The sequence below is a fragment of the Pseudophryne corroboree genome, chromosome 3 (assembly GCF_028390025.1).
Source record: "Pseudophryne corroboree isolate aPseCor3 chromosome 3, aPseCor3.hap2, whole genome shotgun sequence".
Taxonomy (NCBI): domain Eukaryota; kingdom Metazoa; phylum Chordata; class Amphibia; order Anura; family Myobatrachidae; genus Pseudophryne; species Pseudophryne corroboree.
In genome coordinates, this window is record NC_086446.1 from 594,380,766 (window position 1) to 594,398,592 (window position 17,827).

Sequence of the window (17,827 nt, forward strand, 5' to 3'; positions counted from 1 at the left end):
GTAAAAAGTGTACGCTGTCTGCCGCTATGTTTAACAAGGGCACGCTGTCTGCCGTTATGTGTAAAAAGTGTACGCTGTCTGCCGCTATGTGTAACAAGGGCACGCTGTCTGCCGTTATGTGTAAAAAGGGGACGCTGTCTGCCATTATGTGTAAAAAGGGGGACGCTGTCTGCCGTTATGTGTAAAAAGGGGGACGCTGTCTGCCGTAATGTGTAAAAAGGGGACGCTGTCTGCCGTAATGTGTAAAAAGAGGAATCTGTCCGCCGTAAGGTGTAAAATGGTCTCTACCTGGTGTAGTGGTGCTACTGTGCGGCGTAATTTGAATAATGGAGACTACTGTGCACCGCTATATGAATTGGTATTATTTTGTGGCCACACCCCTTCCCCACGAAGCCACGACACTATGTATTTTTGCACGCGCTTACGGCGCGCACTGCCCCTGTTTTGCATGCAGGGGTGGGGCTCCGATGCCGTTTCTTGCATACAGTGCTAAAATGTCTAGTTACGGCATTGTTGCTAGGTATCCATTTCTCTGGCCCTGAGCAGGTCCCCCTCACCAGATCCTCTCCAGGAGTGAGGGGGTGGACTTGGATGGGATGGGGGGGGGAGGGCCCAAAGCATTTTGTCGCACCTGGGCCCACCGCTCACTAGTTCCGCCACTGGTCCCCGAACTATAATATACTATACATGGGGCTTAATTCAGATCTGATCGCAGCAGCAAATTTGTTAGCTAATGGGCAAAACCCTGAGCCAGCGGAGAGGGTAAGTATAATTCTTTCTTTCTTTCTTTCTTTCTTTCTTTCTTTCCTGTCTTTCTTTCCTGTCTTTCTTTCTTTCCTGTCTTTCTTTCTGTCTTTCTTGGGACTGTCTGCCGTAATGTGTAAAAAGGGGGAATCTGCCTGCCGCAATGTGTAAAAATGGGGAATCTGCTTGCCGCAATGTGTAAAAAGGGGGAATCTGCCTGCCGCAATGTGTAAAAAGGGGGAATCTGCCTGCCGCAATGTGTACAAATGGGGAATCTGCTTGCCGCAATGTGTAAAAAGGGGGAATCTGCCTGCCGCAATGTGTAAAAAGGGGGAATCTGCCTGCCGCAATGTGTAAAAAGGGGGAATCTGCCTGATGTAATGTGTAAAAAGGGGGAATCTGCCTGACGTGATGTGTAAAAAGGGGGAATCTGCCTGCCGCAATGTGTAAAAAGGGGGAATCTGCCTGCCGTAATGTGTAAAAAGGGGGACGCTGTCTGCCGTAATGTGTAAAAAGGGGGAATCTGTTTGCCGTAATGTGTAAAAAGGGGGAATCTTTGCCGCAATGTGTAAAAAGGGTGAATCTACCTGACATGATGTGTAAAAAGGGGGAATCTGCCTGCCGTAATGTGTAAAAAGGGGGACGCTGTCTGCCGTAATGTGTAACAAGGGCACGCTGTCTGCCGTAATGTGTAAAAAGGGGATGCTGTCTGCCGTTGTGTAAAAAGGGCATGCTGTCTGCCGTTATGTGTAAAAAGTGTACGCTGTCTGCCGCTATGTTTAACAAGGGCACGCTGTCTGCCGTTATGTGTAATAAGTGTACACTGTCTGCCGCTATGTGTAACAAGGGCACGCTGTCTGCCGTTATGTGTAAAAAGGGGACGCTGTCTGCCGTTATGTGTAAAAAGTGCACGCTGTCTGCCATTATGTGTAAAAAGGGGGACGCTGTCTGCCGTTATGTGTAAAAAGGGGGACGCTGTCTGCCGTAATGTGTAAAAAGGGGACGATGTCTGCCGTAATGTGTAAAAAGAGGAATCTGTCCGCCGTAAGGTGTAAAAGGGTCTCTACCTGGTGTAGTGGTGCTACTGTGCGGCGTAATTAGAATAATGGAGACTACTGTGCACCGCTATATGAATTGGTATTATTTTGTGGCCACACCCCTTCCCCACGAAGCCACGCCACTATGTATTTTTGCGCGCGCTTACGGCGCGCACTGCCCCTGTTTTGCATGCAGGGGTGGGGCTCCGATGCCGTTTCTTGCACACAGTGCTAAAATGTCTAGTTACGGCATTGTTGCTAGGTATCCATTTCTCTGGCCCTGAGCAGGTCCCCCTCACCAGATCCTCTCCAGGGGTGAGGGGGTGGACTTGGATGGGATCGGGGGGGGGGGAGGGCCCAAAGCATTTTGTCGCACCTGGGCCCACCGCTCGCTAGTTCCGCCACTGGTCCCCGAACTATAATATACTATACATGGGGCTTAATTCAGATCTGATCGCAGCAGCAAATTTGTTAGCTAATGGGCAAAACCCATCCGGGAGGAGGCAGCCAGGTCAGAGCAGCAGGGGCGTGGCGATGATGGAGGATGACGTTATGGGGCAGGATTCGGGGGCGTGGCCACATGATCACGTCATCGTCTAGCAATGCTGATAATATTGGCATTGCAAGGCAGGGGGCGGGGCTGGGATGAAGCGAATCGCGTCATCTGACCCCCTGACCGCCCACATTGAACTGTGCCATTGGGGGTTTGCTAGGGGATGTGTGTGTGTGTGGGGTGGGGGGGGGGGGCGCTCGGCCGGGAGACTTGCCCACTCTTTTCCGGGGGGCTGGGAGCACCACCCGATTTTTAGGAGAGTTGGCAAGTATGGCAAAACCATGTGGACTGCGGGTGGGGGGGGGGGGGGCTCAGATATAACATTTGCAGAGAGAGTTAGATTTGGGTGGGGGGTGTTCAAACTGAAATCTAATTTGCAGTGTAAAAATAAAGCAGCCAGTATTTACCCTGCTCAGAAACAATATAACCCACCCAATCTAACTCTCTCTGCAAATGTTATATCTGCCCCACCTGCAGTGCACATGGTTTTGCCCATTAGCTAAGAAATTTGCTGCTGCGATCAGATCGGAATTACCCCCATTGTACTTCTCTCTCATAGGGGGTAATTCAGACCTGATCGCTGCTGTGCAATGCGCCGGCGGGTTGCACAACAGCATCGGACATCGGTGCTTAGCGACGGGATGGCGCGAAAAAAAACGCAGGTGGGCTCAGGCGTTTGGAGGGAGGGTGTCTGACGTCACCTCCAGCCCCGATCACCAGGAATACATTGTAGCGGCTGAGTAAGTCCTGGGCTGCGCAAAGACTGCACAAACTGGTGTTTGTGCAGCTATCTGATTGCAGGGCTGCAAACAATGCACCCTAGCGATCAGGTCTGAATTACCACCATTACTGTATAATCTCTTTTTTTTTTAAAACTCTGCAGTAGTTTACCTAACGAATCTTACTAATCTATTTTACTGCTCATAGAACAAAAAACACAATTTTTATTTGGTTTTAAATGCTTTGAGTGCACTTTGTGCAATATGCAGGCCCGGCGCTACACGCTCAGTGAAGGGATGCAGTGCAGGAAGTCGCTGGGACGAAGAGGCGCTCCCCCTGCTCTGCATCCCTTCCCTGCTGCTGCGCCGTCCTGTCCCCCCTGCTGCTGCTGTCAGCTGCAGTGTCTGTCACTGTATGACAGGCAGCGGCGCTGGTAGCATGAAAAGCCCACTCCCCTCCCCTCACCTGTGTGACAGCGGCTGTATGGATCAGATGAGGGGGCGGAGCTACACAGAGCGGAAGGGGCAGAGCTAAACAGATCGGAAGGGGCGGAGCTAAACGGACCAGGCCACTGTAGAGAGAGGGACAGTAATTACAGCGGTAGCCAGCCAGACTTAGGTAAGTGGAGGGTGAGAGAGAAATGTATGTGTGTGTATGGTGGGGATGTGTGTGTGTGTGTGTGTGTGTGTGTGTGTGTGTGTGTGTGTGTGTGTGTGTGTGTGTGCATGGTGCATTACATATAATGACGCTACTACTACTGGGGGGGCATTACATGTAAGTACGCTACTACTACTGGGGGGCATTACGTATTAGGACGCTACTACTGGGGGAGGGGGCATTACGTATAAAGAAGCTACTACTGGGGGGGCATTAAGTATAAGGACGCTACTACTGGGGGAGGGGGCACTACTTATTAGGACGCTACTACTGGGGGGCATTACGTATAAGGATGCTACTATTACTGGGGGGTGCATTACGTATAACGATGTTACTACTACTGGGGGGGCATTACGTATAAGGAAGCTACTACTGCTTGGGGGCATTACGTATAAGGACGCTACTACTACTGGGGGGCATTACGTATAAGGATGCTACTATTACTGGGGGGTGCATTACGTATAACGATGTTACTACTACTGGGGGGGGGCATTACGTATAAGGAAGCTACTACTGCTTGGGGGCATTACGTATAAGGACGCTACTACTACTGGGGGGCATTACGTATTAGGATGCTACTATTACTGGGGGGTGCATTACGTATAACGATGTTAGTACTACTGGGGGGGCATTACGTATAAGGAAGATACTACTGCTTGGGGGCATTACGTATAAGGACACTACTACTACTCGGGGGCATTACGTATAAGGACGGTACAACTACTCTGGGTGCATTATGTATAAGGATGCTACTACTACTGGGGGTCATTACGTATAAGAACGCTTCAACTACTGGGGGTGCACTACGTATAAGGACGCTACTACTACTGTAGGTACATTATGTATAAGGATGCTACTACTACTGGGGGGGCATTATGTATAAGGATGCTACTTCTACTGGGGTGCATTACATATAAGGATGCTACTACTACGGATGGGACATTACGTATAAGATGAATAAGATTGTGCTACTGTGTGGTGTAATTTTAAATTGGGACACTATTGTGTGGCCATGCCCCTTCCTTGTGAGACCACACCCCTTTTATCGGCGTGCACCAAAGGCGCGTGCTGACACTTTGTTGAATATGGGAGGGCGCAAATGTATAGTTTGCAGGGGGGCGTCGAACACCCTAGCACCATAGGGCTGAATTGAATGCAAGTCGATTTGCAAAGCATAAAGTGAAGTTTGTCTCTGTGAATGCTCTTAAATCAGGCATATGCAATGACTGGCAACTCCAAGTAATACGCAAACCAGGAGACGCTCTGAGAACGGCCGCAACGGTAGCGCTCAAGACCGCACAGACTTTTAGCTACTGTAGAGACACGGGACGCCGGTCTCTACCACTGATAGTGATCATTGGACATCTTATTCATCTCCGCATTAGATTCTGAGTGCATGGAACTTTCAAATGAACTGAATGATTTTTGCACCACAGTACTTTACATATTTGATTCATGCAATATTGATTTATGCATTAATGCAATGTATATGTATGCAGATTCAATTTTAATTAATCAGAAGTAAAGGTTTCAGAACCAGCTCAGGTTATTGCATTTCATTGGCAGATCTCGATCATTACACAACAAAGGATTTAACAAGCCAGACTACAGGCATTAGACCAGTGGTTTCCAAACTTTTTTGAATCACGGCGCCCTAGAATATCAGAATTTATTCACGGCACCACTAGGCCAAAAATTTCTTATTGAGAAATTTAGAAAGAAATATTACATTAAGTAGATCGCGTTTATATGTCATCCTTAGGGTCAGTTGTGTGGTGAGGGACAAGATTTGCTTCTGTTTGGCCACATATTTTATGACTGGCAGCCACCAGCACTGGTTTTGCCTATTATATTGACCATGAATAATTTGAATTGGTCCTGGACCACCAACCCAGGGCACCCCTGCAAGTGTCCCGAGGCACCCCAGGGAGCCACGGCACACAGTTTGGGAACCTCTGCATTAGACACTGAGGAATTATAGCGCAGTTAGGTTAATAAACCAACTTTATCCCAATTATTTGAAAAGGGGAGTGGACATCCCCTATAACTGCAGCACACCCCGTTCACATGAGTAACATAACTCAGTGCGCAGACCTTTCCATCCCTTCGCAATCAGATCACATTTGTCCTAAGGTCGGCAGCAAGAGGTGTCACACTGATCTACATGGGTCTAATGGAGAACAGAAAATATAGTGTTAAGTTTGTTTAACTTTCAGGAAAAAGCAGCACCTTATATCACAAGTATTCGGGCCGCTGCGGCCTCTACGTGTATGCGAATAACCTCTAAGAATATATGTACGTTGCGTAGGCACGCGGACACGCAGTGAGCACAATGCAGCTACACGTGTGGGTGAATACACTTTTAAACCCCTAACAGGAATGGAATGCGACACCGATTGTATATGTTATGTTGTGGTCTAACGCAGCAACAAATATTTACTTAAAAGGGGGTTCACAGAGAAATACAACAATACAAGAGAAAAGCTACAACCATTGGATACATACGTTTGTTCGCCTGCGCCACCCGGATCCGGTCCTCAGTCAATCTGGCAACATGACCTTCAGAGAATTAGTCTGGGACCGGCCAGGAGGCTTGGCTTTTATACAATTGTCCAACATAATACAAAGGCATCTGTAATCTCTTCTTTCATAGGTCAAAGGGCTGGTTATTTACAGAACATGAGGGGTAATAGGTCGGTTTGAATAGGTGGGCGATGCCTGGTCCAGGTGCACTTGCACTTGTCCTCCACTGGGTTCCTGCCGAATATCAGGAGTACAGTAAATACAGTGTGATATTAATATTGTATTCCTGTGCATATCTATGCGCAGGAGCATGCTACATTCTGCAAACTGCCATCGGAATATTGCCCTTCAAATACTGTACATCTGGATACCAAACACCACCTCCTAACCTAATTCTGTCCCCTCATATCCTGTAAAGTTGAATCCCACTGTTGCTATACTTCTGAAGCAAATGTAACTTGCTGGTGTGGTGCGTGTAGGCTATGTGTAAATTATGTGCTATGTGGATTAAATATCAGATATGTCTTTGTGGCTTTTCCATGCGAATGCTACCGTATTTACTCATACCACGCGCTAATATGCAGGACCTCGTGAGCCAATATACGTAACGTGCGAGTATGCGCACGCACGGCAGAACAAGCACACGCACGGAGGCCACTCTGTGTGGTGTTTGCACGTTATGCATGTGGGTATAATATTTTCGACTTCGACAATAGGGAGAATAGAGCTAACATGATATTCTCACAATTCAAAATGCCACTGTCAATACATCAGAAGTAGGGAATTTCTTTAACATCTTTACACATTTAGAAAAGTTAGTCACAAAAGAAAACAAACTTTGGTGGGATACACAAACCCTTAAGTGGTACCATAACAATATGGTCATACCAAAAGGACTTAGAATAAAGAAATCTCCTACTTTAAACAATCCCAATGTGACATTTTCTGAGAAATGGAATAATATTCTTATTGACTGTTCACATCAATTAACACAATTGCTGATAGACACGCACACAGAGGAACTAGCGAAGCTAGACTCATGGATACACCAATTAAACTCAGAACTTGAACCGTATGAACAAGACGCAGAATACCGCACTCTGGAGGTCATTCCGAGTTGATCGCTCGCTAGCAGTTTTTAGCAGCTGTGCAAATGCTATTCCGCCTCCCACAGGGGAGTGTATTTTAGCTTAGCAGAAGTGCGAACGCATGTGCAGCCGAGCTCTGCAAAAACAGTTTGTGCAGTTTCTGAGTAGCTCTGAACCTACTCAGCGCTTGCGATCACTTCAGCCTATTCGTGTCCGGATTTGATGTTATACACCCGCCCACCCACGCCTGCATTTTTGCGCAGAAATGCCGTTTTTTCACCTGATTGCTGCACTGCGAAAATCGGCAGCGAACGATCAACTCAGAATGACCCCCTATAACTGAATTGACACTCAAAAGAGTAAAACAAGGTGAGGATAAAATCATCAGCACGAAGAAAAACAAAATACTGAGAGACAAATTTGGTTTATGTAAGAAACCTAAACCCACACATAGAAACACACCGAAATACAGCTCCACCTCCGGCTGGAGGAAACAAGATACAATAAACAAACCCAGAACTATTGATCCACCCAGAACCCCCATTTACAAAATGCTTAGATTGACTTACCAACAGTACATGACCAAATTACATTCAAAGAATAGTGACAGAGGACAAGCTAACACACAATCCAGAACACTTACAACACCCAGCAACTCAACTATAAGTACAGAGTACGATACCTCATTTTCCATACAAGATATAGAAGAAGAATTCAATCAGAACTTGGCTAGACACTCATTAGAACAAGGCTGGTTAGACATTGGATCAGAATTAGCAGAAATCACTGCACAAGAACCCACACAACACACCAATAGAGAAAAACAAAGTACGAACAAACCAGAAGAATCAGAGCGAGAGAACCCTGCAAAGAAAATCACACAACCATCATGTGCAGGTTCTTTTTTAGAGCTAAGGACAGACCGCAATTAACATGAGGGGTCTGTCAGAACACCAAACAAACAAACCAAGAGAAAACTAGTAGAACACGACAATCACATCAGTGCACTTCACAAGGGACTTAAATTTGCACCGACAGTTGCTATAAACAAGTTTGATACACACTTGGATATACAGACATTTACACGAAAATTAACACGTAAGAAATTCTTCCAAAAGACTCCATTACCACAACACAAACCGCCAGAGGAAGATCCATGCCTACATACAAGCCTCAAACCAAAGTCACAATTTTTACTCCAGTTACATGATGGGCAATCATATAGCCACATCCACCAGCACGGTAGAGAAAGAGGTAATGAAATTAGAGAATAAACAGAAAGGATCAGAGAAGCAGAATATGACAAACACTGAGCAAAGAGCACTTAAGGATTTGAGAGAAAACAGAAACATCATCATAAAACCAGCAGACAAAGGGGGGAGGGGGGGAAACCAGCAGACAAAGGTGGGGGGGGGGGGGGGGGGGATAGTGGTCTTAGACAAAGAAGATTATCTGAAGGAAGCAAACCGAATACTAGACAACACAAACCTATCACAATACATTGATACTTACCTACAACCATATGTCCAACAACAAAAAGCATACCTGAGAGACACTGCTGATATCTTAAAAAGACTGCAACTGATCACATGGAAAGAAGACTACTGTCTGGTTACCAGTGATGCTAAATCACTATACTCAATCATCGTTCATTCACACGGTATAGCCAGTACACTATATTATCTGGAACAAGATAAGAGCATGACTAAAGAACAGAAAGAGTTCATCATTAAGGGTATTGAATATATACTCACACACAATTACACATGGTTCAATGGCCCTCATTCCGAGTTGTTCGCTCGCAAGCTGCTTTTAGCAGCATTGCACACGCTAAGCCGCCGCCTACTGGGAGTGAATCTTAGCTTAGCAAAATTGCGAACGAAAGATTCTCAAAATTGCGAATAGAAATTTCTTTGCAGTTTCTGAGTAGCTCGAGACTTACTCTGCCACTGCGATCAGTTCAGTCAGTTTCGTTCCTGGTTTGACATCACAAACACACCCAGCGGTCGCCCAGACACTCCCCCGTTTCTCCAGCCACTCCCGCATTTTTCCCAGAAACTGCAGCGTTTTTTCACACACTCCCATAAAACGGCCAGTTTCCGCCCAGAAACACCCACTTCCTGTCAATCACATTACGATCACCAGAACGAAGAAAAAACCTCGTAATGCCGTGAGTAAAATACCAAACTTCTTAGCAAATTTACTTGGCGCAGTCGCAGTGCGAACATTGCGCATGCGCAATTAGCGGAAAATCGCTGCGATGCGAAGAAAATTACAGAGAGAACAACTCGGAATGAGGGCCAATGACCAATACTACCTTTAAGTCACTGGGACTGCTATGGGGACGAGGTTTGCACCAAGTTACGCAAACTTGTTCATGAGCAGGTGGGAAGACGATACCATGCGGTCTGACCGGGAACTTGACGCAAGCCTCGTCCTCTGGACAAGACATATAGATGACATTTTCTTCATCTGGCAAGGTGCTCACGACTCACTTACTAGATTCATCACACATATCAATAACAACAACCAAAACTTAGAATTCACCACTGTATACAGTAAAATGAAGGTAGAATTTTTAGATCTAAATATATTTATCACAGATAACGAAATACATACCAACACGTTCAACAAACCAGTGGATGTCAATAGCTTCATACTAGCCTCCAGCTGCCACCACCCAAACTGGTTGAACAGTATCCCAGTAGGCCAATTTAAAAGACTCAAGAGGAACTGCTCTCGAGTCAGTGATTATGAGACACAAGGACAAGAACTGAGTATAAAATTTAGGGAGAAACAGTACGATACAGAAAAGGTACAGACAGCATATACTACGGTTAAGGAAAGTGATAGGCCTCCCCTCCTACAATACAAAAAGAGACCAGAACAGAAAACAGACAAAGAAGAGATCCTTTTCATAACACAATACACGAAACAAGCAAATCAGATTAAAAAGATCATAAACAAACACTGCCTGATTCTACTTCAAGGTGACACACTAGCAGATATCATACCTCCAAAACCAAAAGTAGTGTTTCCGGAAAGCACCAGACATTAAGAAGAAGTTGGTACACAGCTACATACCACCCAGAGGCGGAACTACCGCCAGTGCAACCAGTGCGTTGCACTGGGGCCCGCCACTTTCCAGGGGCCCAAAGCATGTAATGAGTCAAACTGACTCATTACATGCCGCTGTGTGCTGCGGGCAACCGCTGCCCGCAGCACACAGCCGCCCGCAGGACACAGGAGAGGAGCGCAGCGGTCACAGGGTTAAGGAGAAGGAGGGAGGTGGAGGAGGGAGCCGCAGCAGTGCTTTGTTACTGGTTGAGGCGCTGCTGCTGCTCTCCCTCTGCTTCACTATAGGCTGTCTTCCACCGCTGTGAAGCGCATCCTAGCATTCACAGCGGCGGACAACAGCCTATAGTGAAGCAGAGGGACAGCAGCAGCGCCTCCACCAATAACACAGCGCTGCTGCGGCTCCCTCCTCCACCTCCCTCCTCCTCCTTCTCTCCTGCCCGGGAATTGTGATCCATCTCTGCCAGAAGCTGCACCGAGGAGCCTGAGCCAGTGGAGAGGGTAAGTATAATTCTTTCTTTCTTTCTTTCTCTTTCTTCATGGTCAAAAAGGGGGACTGTCTGCCGTGATGTGTAAAAAGGGGGAATCTTCCTGCCGTAATGTGTAAAAAGGGGGAATCTGCCTGCCGCAATGTGTAAAAAGGGGGAATCTGCCTGCCGCAATGTGTAAAAAGGGGGAATCTGCCTGACGTAATGTGTAAAAAGGGGGAATCTGCCTGCCGCAATGTGTAAAAAGGGGGGAATCTGCCTGCCGCAATGTGTAAAAAGGGGGAATCTGCCTGACGTGATGTGTAAAAAGGGGGAATCTGCCTGCCGTGATGTGTAAAAATGGGACGCTGTCTGCCGCTATGTGTAAAAAGGGCACGCTGTCTGCCGTTATATGTAAAAAGGGGGACGCTATCTGACGTAATGTGTAAAAAGGGGACGCTGTCTGGCGCAATGTAAAAAAAGACTAATCAGTCCGCCGTAAGGTGTAAAAGGGTCTCTACCTGGTGTAGTGGTGCTACTGTGCGGCGTAATTTGAATAATGGAGACTACTGTGCACCGTTTTATGAATTGGTATTATTTTGTGGCCACACCCCTTCCCCACGAAGCCACGCCACTATGTATTTTTGCGCGTGCCTATGGCGTGCACTGCCTCTGTTTTGCATGCAGGGGTGGGGCTCCGATGCCGTTTCTTGCACACAGTGCTAAAATGTCTAGTTACGGCACTGTTGCTAGGTATCCATTTCTCTGGCCCCGAGCAGGTCCCCCTCACCAGATCCTCTCCAGGGGTGAGGGCGTGGACTTGTATGGGATGGGGGGGGGCGGACCCGAAGCATTTTGTCGCACCTGGGCCCACCGCTCGCTAGTTCCGCCACTGATACCACCAAAAAACAAAACACAACTACTATGGACGGAACACATAAAAATGGGGGCTTCTACCACTGTGGGACCTTCTACCATATATATGATGCCCTTGCTGTGGCATGTTATGTTGTTCTGTATTTTAAATCTTGTGTAATTTGAAACAGACATTACTGCAAAACATCACACCTACCCAAGCAGTAATGTCTGTTTCAAATTACACAAAATTTAAAATACAGAACAAAATAACATGCCACAGCAAGGGCATCATATATATGGTAGAATGTCCCTGCCCGCAACAATACATAGGAAGGACAATACAATCACTCAAAATTAGAATAAACAAACACATACAGAATATAAAAAAAGGTTCGGAAGAACATCCACTTTCCTTACATTTACAAAGAATATCATGAATCAAATCCCACACTACTCAAGTTCACAGGGCTGAAGGAGGTTAAGAAAAACTGGAGAGGGCGAGACTACATACACACCATCAACAGGGAAGAACTGCGTATGATAATCAATATGGGGACCCTAACACCCAAAGGCCTCAACCAGGACAATGAAGTACGATCCATAATTTGTAAATGAAGATAATACCTTTACATCCTGGGTTCAAACACTCTCTATAAGCCCACTAGTATCCACGTAAATACATTCATAACAACTAGGTAACAACTTTTTGATAGGATGAATACATTTATACAGAAAACAGGCACAAAATTAGACTATTTTATTCAATTCACACTTATTGAAAAAACATAATACAGTCTGCTGTTACATATTCACATGCAATGTTCAAAACAGGCTGCATGAACAATGGGAATTTATGTATAAAAAAAATGTAAGATCTAGTAGCAAACAATTTAAGTTATTTACTTGTATCAAGAAATGTTACTGTTATCAAGAAATCTGCAACATTAAACAGTGGTGGGCATTCCGAGTTGATCGCTCGCTAGCAGTTTTTAGCAGCCGTGCAAACGCTATGCCGCCTCCCACTGGGAGTGTATTTTAGCTTAGCAGAAGTGCGAACGAAAGGATCGCAGAGCGGCGGCAACGTTTTTTTGTGCAGTTTTAGAGTAGCTCTATACCTACTCAGCGCTTGCAATCACTTCAGACTGTTCAGTTCCTGTTTTGACGTCACAAACACACTCTGCGTTCGCCCAGTCATGCCTGTGTTTTTCCTGGCACGCCTGCATTTTTCCGAACACTCCCTGAAAACGGTCAGTTGACACCCAGAAACGCTCACTTCATATTAATCACTCTGCGGCCAGCAGTGCGACTGAAATGCTTCGCTAGACCCTGATTCTCAACTGCTGATATAAGCAAGTAAAGCTACTGCCCTGGAGTCACTGCAAACTCATTAGCAATTGTGTACACATTCACAGCCTATACAGAAAAACAAGGAACATTGGGTCTAAGGGTTGGCCATGTACACAGACTGTACATGGCAGTAGCGACGCAGGCGGCATGTTTTTGTATGTACGAGCCCGCAGGTGATGGCAGATACACCCCCCGAAAACAGCCATGACACTCTAGCATTTTTGCAACCACTCCCTGTTTACAGTTTACACCTCCAAACGATCACCCCATGTCAGCCATTTTCCCATGAATCCCTAAGTATGAGCATGGGTCACAGCGGCAACTTGGCGCATGTACAGTGCGATCACAGCACATGTGCGGTCTGCCGATAATCGCTCACTTGCATTAACATTGACCACAGCATACAAACATGAATTAAGCCCATTGTACTTGCATTAGTTTTGCAGTGGTATATAAGCTGAGGGAAGCGGTCATCATACCGCTAGTCGGGATCCCAGACGCCATAATTCCAACGCCAGAATCCCGACTAGCGGGAAAATACCACAGCTGGAATCGCTGCGCCACAGGTTTTCCTCCCTCTGTGGGTGTCCACGACACCCATAGAGGGAGAATAAATCCTGTGGCGAGGGCAGTGCCAACGAATCACTGTGCCCGCAGCGTGGTGAGTGCAGCGAGCCCACATGGGGATTGCTAGCGCTCGCCCCGCTGCAGGTATACCCGTGGCCGGGATGCCGCTGTTGGTATACTAACGGCTGGGATCCCGCCCACTGGTTTTACCTACAGATCCCTAAGCTAATGCTCTCTTTTATCAGCATTTTGTACATAATGTGTCTCTAAATGCATGTGTCCTATAATAGGAGTACAAACAACAAGTCTACTGTGTATAATAAGATATTGCCACTCATGTTCAAAGGCTTATCTGAAATATTTACCATTCTGATCAGCTACTGTAACCTTTAATGTAGAGATTTACATATAAATCGGTACATTTTATTAGTAATTGAAGAGGTGAGTGGATGAAGGTGTTATGTTACATTTAGAATACATTCATCCACTCGCCTCTTCAATTCTTTCATAACAACTTGTATTTATGTCTTATGGGTCTTTAAACCAGAAGCAAATATTGGTTTTGTATACAATGCCTATACACTGTAAATGAACACCCAACTCCAACCTCCAAGTTACTTCAATGAGCTTTGCAGTAACATTTATATAAATATGTAAATGTTTTAATTTAAAATGAATAATTAGAAATACATCAATTGGTTATATAACAATAGAGTTGATAAATGGTTTTGTTTTAACAGAAAATCAGTACATACAAAGGAACAGAAACGTAAGACAATGGACCTGACAATTAAATCACACATTGCTCTTCAAGGCAATGCACAATAAATTGTCAGAGCCTATTGCAGCTTGATGGCCTGATCACATCTGCAGGATCTAAAGCCTTTCACTGTATTGCTGATTGCAGGTCAGTGAAGGACACGTCTGGACAAGATCAGGATTATGCTGGCCATACACTTGTGAGAGATCGGGTACAATCATGCGATTGCAATAAATCGCAGCGACAAATCACATGGATCACACGCCAAACGCATGTGTCCCCCGACACCAGAGCCGGCCATAGGCATAGGCAAACTAGGCAATTGCCTAGGGCATTTGATATGCCTAGGGGCATCAGCAGCTTCTGCTGATTAAAATGATATGTGGCATGCCTATATTCTGTGTGTAGCATTTCGTATGCAGATACAGTCACAGTCTCACACAGTATATAGGCATGCTGCATATCATTTTAATCAGCAGAAGCTGCTTGTGCATCCTAGCCACACAGTAATGCAAATAAGATGCATTTTCATAAAAAAAGGTTACCAACGTTAGCATTGAGGCAAGATTTATGAGGACACATCTATATCCAAGCAGAGGCAGAAGTCACAGTGTTAGTGGCAGTGTGATTGCTGTGTGCATGTGAGTGGGTTGGTTGTGCAGTAGTGTTCGGAATATGTGTCAGGAGCATTATGTGTGTCATGTAAAAATGCATTAATAATGTGCAACATGTGTAAAGGGCCACTATGTGTGTCATTATGTGAATAAGGGCATTAATAATGTGCGGCATATGTGTAACAGGGTACTACTGTATGTGTGTCATTATGTGTATAGGGGCACTAATAATGTGCAGCAAATGTGTAGGGGGCACTATGTGTGTCATTATGTGTATAAGGGCATTAATAATGTGCTGCATATATGTAAGTGACATTATGTGTAAAAGGGCATTAATAAAGGTTGTCATAATGTGTAAGGCGCATTATGTTTATAAGGACATTAATAATGTGTAAGGAGCATTACTGTGTGGAATTATGTGTATAAATGCATTACTAATGTGTGGCATTATGTGTAAAAGGTGCTCTACTATGTGGCGTTGCGTATAGAAAGGGCACTACTGTGTTGTCCAATATGAATAAAGAGCAATAAGGTGTGGTGTAATGTGAATAAGGAGCAATTCAGTGTGATGTTATATGAATAAGGGGCTCTACTGTGAGGAGTAACGTTTATAAGGTAAAGTGATACTACTGTGTGATGTAATATGAATTATGGACACTATCGCATGATCAAATGTGAATAAAGTTGCAGTACTGTGTGGCGTAATTGGAATTGGGGTTACTATTGTGTGGCCATACCCCTTGCCAGCAAACACACACCCCTTTTTGGGCTGTGCGCCAAATGTGCGAACTGTTCCTATTTAAAATATAGGGGGTACAAACATCAAAATAAGGACTGCTATGGGTGAGGGATGATGGTGCTGGGAAAGAGGTGCAGGGTCAGAGGCGGAACCAGCGGTGGTGCTAGGGGACATCAGCCAAAATCTTGCCTAGGGCATCATATTGGTTAGGGCCAGCTCTGCCCGACACGATGCACGGGCATGCTGGCCGAATCTCGCATCTCAAGATATTATGTGCTGCACATAATATTTATCTCATCGCATGTGTGATCGCATGTGGTTTTTAAACATATGCAATTTATCGCACTACGATGTGCTATCTGTGTTGTGTTGACCTAATTTCCTGGACACTCCCATCCACCCCTTGTGCTCAAGTATATACTGGAAGAAGGAGGACGCACGCTGCTCTGCTCTCTGCCAAACAAGGGGGCAGATGTAGTAACCTGGAGAAGGCAAAAGGAAGTGATAAACCAGTGATAAATGCAAGGTGATAAACACGCCAGCCAATTAGCTCCAATATGTAAATTAGGAGCTGATTGGCTGGTGCATTTATCACCTCGTACTTATCACTTCCTTATGCCTTCTCCAGGTTAATACATCTGCCCCAAGGTATTCAGGCTACCCCACTGATCACCAATGTTTTATTATGCTGGCTCACTGCCATACCTCCCAACATGACCCTCTCCAGGAGGGACAGAATGCTCTGTTCCTGGACTATTCTCTTAATGTATGATTGCCATCACCTGTGCTGAAACACCTTTCTTATCCATTAACCTATTCAACACAGGTGCCAGCAATCTTAAATTAAGAGAAAAGTCCAGAAGCAGAGCATTGTGTCCCTCCTGGGGAGGGACATGTTGGGAGGTATGCACTGCTCACCAATGTGTAATGGCCCCACACTGCCCACCAATGCATTATTATGCTGGCCGATTACAGGTCGCAAGGGGCATGCGATTTATCGCATGATCATATGCACATCGAATGCCGGAAAAAGCACTTCATATGCGATTTATCGCATGGGGAGCCTCAAGTGAAATTGCAGTGCGATATCGCATCCCGGACAATCGCACGTATGTATGGGCACAATTACTGTGTGGCTGAGTTCTGTTGATGAACTCCTATGTGTAGCAATATATATTAATATATTTACCAACCATTTCCAGTGACAGTCACAGATTTTAATTATTTGTTCTTAAAAGTTTTTCTCTGTTGAAATGTCCTATTGAAATTATTTATTTTCTATCCTCGTTGTCTTTTCTTATTTTAATGACTCCATCAACTAAATGATTGCCATCACCTGTGTAGAACTAGTTATTTGATGAAAAAGGTGTTACAGCACATGTGAGGGCAATCTTAAATTAAGAGGAAAGTCCAGGAAGAGAGCATTTAGAGTTCTGACTATATAAAGTATATGAAAAATACAAAGAATATATTAGAAATATCTTCATTGTATTATTCTAATAATTTTTATAGTCAAAACTCTGGAGTAAACAGTCTATGACAGGTGAGACAGTGCCTCCCCTGCCTACCTTGTCCTCACATCTCTGATCAAAACTCACCAAATTTCCAGAAGTATACACTGCTGCACCTGTGTATAATGCCCACATGAAGCCTTTCATTCAGATATTGGCCCTTATTACGAGTTGTTCGCTCACTAGCTGCTTTTAGCAGCCGTGCAAATGCTAAGCCGCCGCCCTTTGGGAGTGTATCTTAGCTTAGCAGAAGTACGAACGAAAGGATCGCAGAGCGGTACCAACATTTTTTTGAGCAGTTTCAGAGTAGCTGCAGACCTACTCCTAGCTTGCGATCACTTCAGACCATTTAGTTCCTGTTTTGACGTCACAAACACGCCCTGCCTTCAGCCAGCCACGCCTGCATTTTCCCAGGCACGCCTGCGTTTGTATCTGACACGCCTGCATTTTTCAGCACACTCCCTGAAAACGGTCAGTTACCTCCCAGAAACGCCACTTTCCTGTCAATCACTCTGCGGCCAGCAGTGCGACTGAAAAGCTTTGCTAGACCTTGTGTGAAAGTACTTC

General features: G+C 45.4%; 1 long non-coding RNA gene across 1 annotated transcript in view; it reads right to left on the reverse strand.

Annotated features, from left to right (window-relative positions):
- LOC135056383 (uncharacterized) overlaps positions 1–17,827 on the reverse strand; it is a 96,327-nt gene that overhangs the window by 63,695 nt on the left and 14,805 nt on the right. The window contains exon 2 of the long non-coding RNA XR_010243966.1: positions 6,217–6,468. This is a non-coding gene — a long non-coding RNA (uncharacterized LOC135056383). The remainder of the gene's footprint in view (positions 1–6,216; positions 6,469–17,827) is intronic.